Source organism: Myxine glutinosa, chromosome 5 (genome assembly GCF_964187855.1).
Source record: "Myxine glutinosa chromosome 5, kmMyxGlut1.1, whole genome shotgun sequence".
Taxonomy (NCBI): domain Eukaryota; kingdom Metazoa; phylum Chordata; class Myxini; order Myxiniformes; family Myxinidae; genus Myxine; species Myxine glutinosa.
Genome location: NC_136265.1, coordinates 129,971,718 through 129,980,196, shown reverse-complemented (window position 1 = coordinate 129,980,196; position 8,479 = coordinate 129,971,718). Strand labels below are relative to the sequence as shown.

Below are 8,479 nucleotides of genomic sequence, written 5' to 3'. Positions count from 1 at the left end.
GATGGTGAATTTTGAAATCGAATAATTACTACGATTGTTTGTATTCCTCATTGCTGATAAGTGTATTTGACAAATGCTTGTGCATTTAATAGCGATTTTTTGTTAATTTTTATCGATTTAATTTGCTGAGGCATGATCATAAAAAGATTCGTCATTGGGGTCGGAGTTGGTCAAATGTATATGGCTTCATAACGACAAGGTTCTCGTTTTGTGGTGGAATTATACGATAAGAAACAAAAACTGAGTGAAACGGCAAAGGCAATGGAATACGAACTGCACAAAGTTCATTCATGAAATTCATGAACGCGTCGCGGAATCTCATGTCATGACGGCGCGTGAGGCGGCGTACGACGTGACGTGGGCGGAGGGATCCTTGCGGAGAAGCGGCATCCGACGTGACGTACGTGCGGAGGGATCCTTGCGGAGAAGCGGCGGGAACTACATGTAGGTTGAGTCGTGAAGTTGTAGTGCGCTATGACTGGAATCTCGAAGCATTAAACGCGATTTTTCACTGGGGCTGGGAGACGGCTTTCCTGCAGCTAATTGTGTCCCAGGTGAGCGTTTATGCTTTACAAGTGTTTGCTTTCGACGGTATTTGGGGCGGTGAGGGTTGTTGTGCACTGTACGCCGTGATGTGTGAGGAACGAGTCACGTTTAAAGCAACTTTGTGGTGTCATTAAGTGTTCGACGGGCCCTTCATTCCGGGCGCCCATCTTTGCCTGAAAATAGCTCCGGCCTGGTTCTCAGACCTCAGTTTTGAGGACCTGCGCTTCTTCAGAGGCTAATGCCAATGCGTTCCTCGTGTGATGCATCTTCACGATGGACTAAGTGTGGGTTCAGCTCGTATGGACCCGATATGAGGGGATATTACTATTACTAATAGTAATAGTATTGGGTGCAAAGCATTAAAAAAATATATATATACGTAAAATAAATTAATGAAATATTTATATATATTGTCGTCTCGAAAATGTGAAGTGGCGTCAATCCCTTCGGTTGTTGTTTCCTTGGACATTTTGTTCGGAGTGAGTCTTTCGTTCTTTCGTTCTGCGTCGACCGCCCTGCTGAGTGCTGTGGTTCGGTTGGTGCTTGGAAAAATTAATAATAGGCTCCGTCTCGGGATGAGTGAACTTGGTGGTGTGCACGCCTCAAGTGGTCGTCCTCCATGTCAGGAGAAGACCATTGCCTTGCTGGAATGGCTTCATGTGTTAATGGGCTGACAAAAGACACACTCCTGGGATTAACCCCCCCACCCCCACTCCACCCCACCCCCACCCCACAATTTAACAAACGTGCTTTTAAAGAGGTTATTTGTTCACTAAACCGACAATACTTTAACACTTGGTTTGGAACATAATGTAAGTATTTAAAAATTTGTTGTAAGCCTCCAATGGTGGCACCTCTGATGTCACATGTGGACCTGTGTGGCCCTTTTTTACATGTTGGGGGTTGGGGGAGAGAGTAACTAGCTGAGTGAATGACTGGGAGGGAGTGAAGCTTCCCTTGAGGAATTTTGTGCCCTTTGCTGGTTTAATGGCGTGTACGTGAGCTCGGTTTGTCAGATGGAGTTGGATACTTTGAATTAACACTTGGAGGAGCTTGCACAGGAATCACAGTGGGACACGTGATTGGAATTTGTTTATTTATTTTATTTTAACATTGATCTTGGGCTCAAGTGCAGGACAAAGACATTGGTACATGTTGATGGCGTTTAGCATGGATTCTTGGGCAATGGACAAACACATATTGGATTTGGGATTTGAACATGGGTTCCAGACATCATGATCCAGGGGTTCAGATGGGAACGCTGAATATCATCCTCCTCTTCACATTGCTAGCATTTACTTGAAGGACAAAGACATTGGTCCATGTCGATGGAGTTTAGCATGGATTCTTGGACAATGGGCAAGCGCATATTGGATTTGGGATTTGGACATGGGTTCCAGACATCATGATCCAGGGGTTCAGATGGGAATGCTGAATATCATCCTCCTCTTCACATTGATTGCATGTATGTGAAGGACAAAGACATTGGTACATGTCGATGGATTTTAGCATGGATTATAGACATTTGGGCAATGGACAAACACATTGGATTTGGGATTTGAACATGGGTTCCAGACATCATGATCCAGGGGTTCAGATGGGAACGCTGAATATCATCATCCTCTTCACATTGATTGCTACCATTTACGTGAAGGACAAAGACATTGGTCCATGTCGATGGAGTTTAGCATGGATTATTAGGCAATGGGCAAACACATATTGGATTTGGGATTTGGACATGGGTTCCAGACATCATGATCCAGGGGTTCAGATCGGAACGCTGAATATCATCCTCCTCTTCACATTGATTGCTAGCATGTACGTGAAGGACAAAGACATTGGTACCTGTCGATGGAGTTTTGCATGGATTATTAGGCAATGGACAAACACATATTGGATTTGAGATTTGGACATGGATTCCAGACATTATGATCCAGGGGTTCACATGGGAATGCTGAATATCATCCTCATCACATTGATTGCTAGCATGTACGATGTACATGAAGGACAAATCCCAGTACTCGGGATCAAAACATTATGAGCGACATGTTCAGGATGCCAAATGGGCGAAACTATTTAGAACTTTGGGGGAAAAGGGAATTCTGTTGATTTGATAATTGTCACCGATTTTCCTACCTGAGTGGGAAGGTTCATAAGACGTTTACCTTGTAAGCCGGGGGAGTATTATGGTCCAGAATTGCCAACACGCTATGGAGTATGTAAGAGGAAAAAATAAAATGTATGAAGTGCAAGACTTTGAGGGGATGTTCCTGTAAAGTTTCTACATGTGAACGGAATCTGTAAAGTCCTCCAGCCGATTCGTAAAAAAAATGTGGTAGAACTGTTCCCCTTGGTGGAACCCACAACTAGTTTGGAATAATTGTGACCAGAAGCACAAGAAGAAATGTTGTTAGTATTTGCAGGCCTGGCAGAATAGCCTCGAGGTATCCACGTTTGCCTCTGTCGAGCCGTCTTCCCTGGCTTTGAATCTTGACCCAGCTAGAAACTGTCACCATAGTGACTTGCAGTCTGTGTGTAGGCGTCCACCAGCTCTGGTCTTTAGAAGACGTTAACCTTGCGTTAAAAGTCACCCTGAACAAATTGCAAATTCCTGCCTACAACTGAAGGTTGCAGATGCTGTGGTTTTCTTGGCTACCTGTATACTTCATAACTCCAGATTATACTGCTTGCTATCTCAGAGTGAGGTTGTTTTCTGGACAGGAGCTCCTCCATTGTAAACATTCACCTGGTAGTTCAGACGTTCCATTTGAACATCCCTTCTTTGACGACGGATGAACCATTTCCAGTCGTCGTTGCTGTTTAGGCCTTTTGGCCGTGGATGCGTTGCTTTACAGTTGAACCTCTCGCATGGAGACGGACCCCGCACCATGGCAAGTGTTGAAGTGCAGGGACTTGCTTGACCTGATTGTTGTTTGAAATGTTCATTACAACCCCAACAGGTTTGTACCATGTGGTAGAATAGTTGATTGTACTCATTCTTTATTCTCCATCAATGCTTTCTGTTCCTACTTCTTGAATCCTCGTGTGAGTCGATTGAAGCATTTTTTTTTTTTCTCTTCTCGCACAAAGATTTGTGTGGATTTGATTCCAAACATGTCGTAAAACTGAGAATGAAGAAGAATCAAAACCAGTCTCGAAACCTATCGTCAGATACGGAACTTGTATCATGTTGGATAGCCCAGTTTACTTCTCAATGGTTCAACCTTTATCATGAGGTCTTCATTTTATTGACAATTCTTTATTTGCTAAAAATGGATTCTTATTCTTTTGGAGGAAATATTCTCTGTTTATGTGCTTGAATTTGAATTACGAGTAGACAGGATGGAATTTATTATGTAAAAAAGAAATGGTCGAACACCCGGAGAAGTACGGCACTCGGTGGAGCGCATACCCCCGCCAAGCTGAACAGTTTGTTTTGTATCCACTGATAGGCCGGATCTGGGTCCGGACCTCTGAACCAAAATGTAATCGACCTGTTCTTGTCACCTAACCAACGCATCCACCACCAAGTTTTGGCATAACTCGTCCACAACTTTTTATGATACCTTGTTATGTATTGTTTTTTGAAGAATCAATGGTGAAAAATCATGTTTAAAAAAAAAAAGTTTAAAATGTCATATCCGGGTCTGGAATTGGATCTCCCCTAAAATCGAATAAATTCATCCTTCAGAGTTCAGACCATGGGCTCAACGAGCCAGCCCGATATGTGAGTAAAGCCGACCGGGCGTGCTGGTCTATTCTATCTGGAACATAATTTGTTGTGACTGCAGATACCACACAGAATCGGTGCGTTCTTTGCTAGTTATAAATGATCGAGTTTTGGATATGTGAGAAAATGAAGCGCTCAGACCGGGAGTCAAACCCAGGACAACTGGCTAACCGTACCAGTTTGATTCCCAGTCTGAGCACTTAATTTCTTCACACATCCGGCCATAAAAACATTGCCTCAAAACAGGGAACCATGATTGTCATGGGGCCCGCAAGGCTAACCCCTGCTCTAGCGGGAAAATGGCCTTAAAACGATCATTCATTCATTCTTATTCACATACCTAAAACCTGATGATTTTCAGTCCTGTCCACCATAGTACAGTTACAAATGGTTGAATTGGACAACCTTGTTCAAATTTTGTATTTTTGTTTTCTTTTTGGGTGGTGATGGGTGTGGAGGAACCTGCAGTGCTGCTACGTCATATCGGTTACATTACATCTGATAATAAACAATCTAAATGAAAGTATATGTACAGTATGTGCATGTGGATTCACACGTTGACACACATATACTGCAATAGCCTCTCCTGTTTCTCGTTAACTGGCGAGGCTGACTATCACTCGTCACCGATTTTTCTACCTGAGTAGGAAGGTTCATAAGACGTTCACCTGGTAAGTCGGGGAGTATTATGGTCCAGAATTGCCAACACGCTATGGAGTCTAAGAGGAAAAATGTAAATGTATGAAGTGCAAAATTTAGAAGGGGATGTTCTGTAAAGGATCCAGATTCGGTACAATGTATCTAGTTACAAGAGCAAAATCTATGTGCCGATTCATTCTGAGAGGTAGGTTATCTTCAGTTTTCTTTTGGTGTAGTTCCCACACAAATGACAAAACGTTGTGAGCTTTTGAATCTTTGCAACAGAACCACATAGGAAGTCTTAGTGATTATGCAGTCATACTGTACTGCTGCCCATCACCCCTACTTGTATTCCAAGCCCCCGGTTAAAAACTATTCCAAGACGATGCTCCTAGCATGGAATGGCCAGCTGATCAATCCTCTGGATGACGTTGCATCTCCGGAGTAGCAATAAAATGGACTTGAACATATTTATACTCTTAGGTGGCTAAGATTCATTGAATGAAACGATGCAATTAAATTGTGATGTCATAAGTTTTGTGGTTTATTGTTGTTGAGCATGGAGTTTGAATTACTTGGAACTGAACACCAAGGAGTAGGCCAAACGTTTTGGGTGCAATATCAAATGCAACTCGAGCGATTATTCACTTACCCAAGTGTGTAATGGGAGTGAATAATGTATTTTGGGGTGTATGCTCGGATATGGCTACGTTTAATTGTTGTTGCATCAGCAGATTGACGTTTCTTTCCGTGTAATAAACAAAACAAATCAAAAGGCTTGTTTGTCGATTTTGCAGTATTCAGGAAAATTAACTAATGTATGCTCACATTGCCTGGTCCAAGGTTTATTTCATCATAAAGGAGTGTATTCTGGACTGAAGTGCTCTCAAAGTAACATGGCTTTGGTGCAGCATATAAGAGTTGTGCCATTGATGGTGGTTCTGGGTGCCATAGGACCATTGCTCCATTCTCATTGAAACAGCATCTTGATATTTTCAACAATGATTGGTGAGAGCACACTCGTTGCATGAGTGACAGTCAATCCCTAATTTCTTAGGCCCTGTTTATAGAACACAGTTTTGTTATTTTAGGTCACCCTGAGATCGCCATTGGGTGACCTGAGATCGCCTTTAATTTGCTGTTTGGAACGCAAATTAAACTCTAGCATCCTTGATTTGGTCCATCTTTCGATGGATGTGTTCGCGCGACACTGAGATCACCAATTTTGTTCCATAAACACAAATGTTTGCTAAGAAGCCTCTTCACCGGAAGTTTACATTGGAACTTCTGGTGTAGGATCCATCACCTTTTCTTTCTTTTTTTCACGTTGGCCATTTCATTTGCAAGATTTTCGTTGCTCATCTGGATATCTCATTGCCAACTTCCAGATGCAATAGGCATGGTATTCCAAAGGTAATAATATATATATATATATATATATATATATATGTATATGTATATGTATATGTATGTATGGATGTATGTATGTATATCTTTTTTTAAGAAACAGGAAGTAAAGTCCTGTGTGGGGCTAGTGTGAAAAAATTCTGACAAACCCAGGAACCTCATCACTTACGAGGTGACAGCCCACTGAGCTATTGAGTCTCTGGAATATCCTCAGAGATTTCTCACACTAACACTGCGAGCTTTATAATGGCCGATGTCTTACGTGCCTGCTAGGCAGACCCCGGCTGTGAGTGTATGTATGTAAGTGTGTGAAAGTGCATTGAAGATGACCTCATCTAACAATTTAATAAACAGGAAGTAAATTCCTGTGTGGTGCTGGTGCAAGTCGCCGACTCTGGATCCAGCAAAAGAGCCCCAGACCATCACGCTTCCTCCTCCATATTTGACAGTTGGTGTCACCCACTGAGGAACCATCCTTTCGCCTACTCGACAGCATACAAAAACCCTGCGTGATGAACCAAAGATTTCAAATTTTGATTCATCGGTCCATAAGACCTTCTTCCAGTCTTCAGTAGTCCACTGGCGTGCTTCATGGCCCAGGCAAGCCTCTTTTTCTTATTTTGTCATCTTAGCAATGGCTTTCTTACTGCCACTCAACCTGTCAAACCTGCAGCTCGAAGTCTTCTCTTCACAGTTGAAACTGAGACTTGCTTACTTCGACCAGTGTTAAGCTGTGCTTGAAGCTGTTGTCCTGTGAGCAACCTATCACGCAAGCTGTTGACTCTCAGAAACTTGTCTTCTTATTCTGTTGTGGCTTTGGGTCTGCCAGACCTCTTCCTGTCAGTTTCCTCCAGTTTCCAAGTGCCTTTTGATGGTGTAGGAAACTGTACTCACTGACACCTTGGCTTTCTTTGCAATTTCTCTAAAGGAAAGACCTACACTTTTAAGGGTTATAATGGTCTGTCTGTCTTCCTGCTTAACTTTGTACCATTTCAGGTTATTCACTAGACTTGAATTGCTTAAATTTCAATAAAAACTGGAAAAATTGAGGTGTTCTAAAACTTTTGACCGGTAGTGTATATACTGTATATATATATCAGCCTGTCGGAGGTACGCGATATATATATATATATATATATATATATATATATATATATATATATATATATATATATATATATATATATATATATATATATATATATATATATATATATATATATATATATATATATTAGGGTGCATCAAACGCCCAACTATTTTTAAAAAGATGTTGGATTGATCTGTCCCAAATTTTATTTTGTTCCAATCATAAAATAAAGTTGCTATGCAAAATTTGGTAAGGTTTGGACATCATCTTCTGGGTCCACCTCACCATTTCATATTTTGAGTCGGTGGTATCAGAGTTGGAAATTTGACACGCAGCTGTTTTGCGGCCCATAAATAAAAATGAAAGGATTGACTGATTGCTACATATAATAACTCTTTGTAAAGGTATTATTGTGCTCTGTAGCAATATATCATCATCATAGGGATAGGGATACAATTCATTTATATACAAATAGTCAAAATAATGATTTTTTTCAAAATATTGATATAAAGCTAAATGAAGAGTATTTTTAAAATATAATATATAAATTAAAGAATATCCTGAATGTTGTAGTCATCTTGTCTTTACAGAGATCTTTTAACTAGACAAGATGATTAAAACAATTATTAGGCTATACTCTAATAAAATTGGATAATTGTTTTATTTGTTGTACATAATTATGAAATGACATTATTGTTACTAATACTACCTTTTTCTTTCAGATAAAACAATGGATGGCACAGTAAAGAAAGCATCTGTTGCAACAAGAGAGTCCACCAAGGTGTTTGGTCTTGGAAGTGCCATAACTGAACAAGATTCCCAGATCAATGGCACCAGACTTCCAACTTGTTTACAAGTACTACGTTGTTTCATGTGGCACATGGAAGATGGCAAACTTGAACGACGCTCTCGGTGGGAATCGGCAAAGCTTGTACTGCAGAAAGTGACACCATTTTATGGCAAGGCTAATATTCCTATCATCTCTGAACGCAAGGCTATTGAGAAAATTATCAAACTTGCAGATGATAATTCCAAGCTTAGATCAATCCCTATCAACCGAAGAACAA

General features: G+C 40.9%; 1 protein-coding gene across 2 annotated transcripts in view; it reads left to right on the top strand.

Annotated features, from left to right (window-relative positions):
• Positions 1–397: 397 nt before the first annotated feature.
• LOC137427086 (lysine-specific demethylase 3A) overlaps positions 398–8,479 on the top strand; it is a 134,594-nt gene continuing 126,512 nt past the window's right edge. The window contains exons 1-2 of one of the 2 annotated variants that reach the window (XM_068116243.2): positions 398–554; positions 3,402–3,506. The gene's annotated coding sequence lies outside the window, so the exon portion shown is untranslated. The remainder of the gene's footprint in view (positions 555–3,401; positions 3,507–8,479) is intronic. The other variant, XM_068116242.2, reaches the window with a different exon arrangement.